Raw genomic sequence first — 2,664 nt, 5'->3', positions numbered from 1 at the left:
CTAGATATTTATTAGAATTTAAAGCCGTAGGAAAAAAGAAATGTACCTATGCGTTAAGGTACCTTTGGTTTAGATAAATCATATGATAATTAAATAGAAATTTTTTTAAAATTTAAAAAATAGTTTAATTTTTGGAACCTACCTCAAAAAAAAAAAAAATGGGGATAACATGTAATTCCAATATAGGTAGTTTTATAGATCAACAGTATGATGTATAAAAAATATATAATTCAATTTTTGAATAAATATAAATTATATTTGTTATCAAGTAATTATATAATTATTCATAAAACCCATTAAACTTTCTCAATAAATAATTCACAATATAGCTTCAATTCGGTTTTACAAATACTGAGGTATCTCAACAGGAGATTGATTATATTCAATGAGGACAAAAAATCATGATTCATAAAAATTTATAACTTGAGTGATAGTTAGATATACATTATGAAGTATATTCAACCATAAAAGAGATATATTTCATCGGCAAATAAAAATTAGAATGATAGTTTAAATATCCACAAATGAAAATACTTTCATTCTACCCTTGTTTACTCCTTTAACTAGGAATTCAAAACTTTTTCTTGGTTCATGAATCTTTTGAAATAATTCTCCTGAAAGACTGTCGAATAATTAGTTATTCCGCTGTTTATCGAAGACGACTGCGGCATCCCTGTTGTTTTAGTATCGGTTCCTCTTCCGTAACTTCATTACTATTGTCATGTTGTTGTTCGTTGACAGAATATCCTGAATGATATGTCTATCATTGGAGATCTCGCTTGTTGTGACGTCAGAGTCCATGAGAATGTAATCCTTATGGATTTCTTATTCGACGTCTTTACAACCGTCTTATTAACTACCAACCAATGTCGGTATCTAAATGATTATTATTGCCGTGGTATTTGCTTTATTTTACCGGTTGAATAAATTGGAGTAGCCAATAGCCTTTCGTTTTGAAGGCCCTTATATCTGAGGTCTTCTTCAAACCGAGTTTTAAACTAATAGTACTGTACTTTTGATTTTGCTCACTCCAATCAAAACATAGTACTTCGATCGATCCTTATAGAACTTGTGCATTTTTTTTTTTTTTTTTTATATCGTCAATGTTGAGAAATTAACAGATAATCATTAATTCAAATACTTTTATTAATTTTAATAATTATGGTTAGTAATTAGATTGTTTGTCATAATCAAAATAAAATACATACCTGACGATGAAGAGAGTGACTGGCAAAGGAAAAATCCCACGTGTGTCTCTTAGATTTTGATGAAACTTTTTTAGCTAAATTCAGGCCTCAAAATGTTGGACTACTGTCAATATTAGGGGCAATCTACTACTCTGATTAAAAATTGGAAAGTTGACTTTTTTTAAATAAAGCTTAGATGCCAAAAATAGGGGCGTTATTTTAAGGTTTTTTGGGTGGAACAAAATCTTAAATTTTCTTAACAGTTCTGAGCAGATTTGTCAATTATATAAACATGTTTTAATTTTCTCAAAATGTTGCGAATTATTATTAATTTTCATACCTCTTTGGATTCGAACTTTTTATCTGTATATTGAGAATGTTACCACTCAACAATATTTTTTTTCAGTCAAACACAATATTATATCCATAAAATTCCAATTGCTTAAGTTTTGAGGTTCTGGTTTTAAATTTTATAATTCTTTGAGGGACAGTGTATCAATCTCCCAAAAAATCGACGACATAAAAATTTGCAAAAATTAAATATTTGAGAAATTACTTTAAACTGCTAAAATAATAAACATAAAAATTTGCAAAAATTAAATATTTGAGAAATTACTTTAAACTGCTAAAATAATAATTATTATTATTATTATTTCGTAATTAAATAGTTAAAACTCAAAAGTATTGGCAAAATAATATATTGCATAATAGTAGTAGGAAAATTAACATATTTTAACATTATTGGAAAATATAAAATTTCTCTCCTTTCAAAAAAGCAACGTTTGTAACAACGTGACTGAAACTCCGGAATTTAGTCCGCACAAACAGGAAAAGTTATTTTAATCTGGCTATTTTTGTTCTTTAAAATTTTAAATCTCCTTATTGAAAATAGCTGATATTTTTCAATATTTCTAATAACATTGTAAAAATTCACAATTTGAAATTTTTGTTACAATGCACATTATAAGTATAATAGTCAGTGTTCATTGTACAATATAAAACGCTCGCGTGCTTCAATGCACACATATACTAAATATCTGTAATATTATATAATTTAAAACATCCTACTAAATAGTAATTGTTATTCTCAAACTTTATTATTTAGCATTCGTCGTTCTTAAAAAGACCAAAAAATAAAAAAGTAAATTATTTATATTACTTTTTTTTCGCTATGTAATGATTTTCGCAAACGACTCGTCTAATTTAACTCACATTACATGAAAAAGTAATTTTTCCTCAGCGATGTAAATCATGCAATAATGTCACACTTCCTTAAAAAAAATTGAATACAAGTGAACAATAGAACTAAAACTATCTGGAACAAGATAGCACAAATAATTCCTTCAAATACTGAATAAGTTATAAAGAACTTATATCTATATTTCCATTTGCGTTAGCTTATAAATCCGACACGATTATGAGGTCTAGAGTGAATAAATTTTAGCCTGCATAGTGGGAGGTTACATATTTTTCAATT

General features: G+C 27.0%; 1 protein-coding gene across 7 annotated transcripts in view; it reads left to right on the top strand.

The window, feature by feature from the left end:
* The window catches only part of LOC106677306 (aquaporin), a gene marked incomplete at its 3' end in the record, with an annotated part of 133,659 nt that overhangs the window by 66,731 nt on the left and 64,264 nt on the right, over positions 1–2,664 (top strand).

This window comes from Halyomorpha halys, unplaced genomic scaffold (assembly GCF_000696795.3).
Source record: "Halyomorpha halys isolate HHAL.00 unplaced genomic scaffold, Hhal_1.1 Scaffold7.1, whole genome shotgun sequence".
NCBI classification, from domain to species: Eukaryota; Metazoa; Arthropoda; class Insecta; order Hemiptera; family Pentatomidae; genus Halyomorpha; species Halyomorpha halys.
Note: the sequence above shows the minus strand (reverse complement) of the source record. Positions and strands in the feature narration are given on the sequence as shown.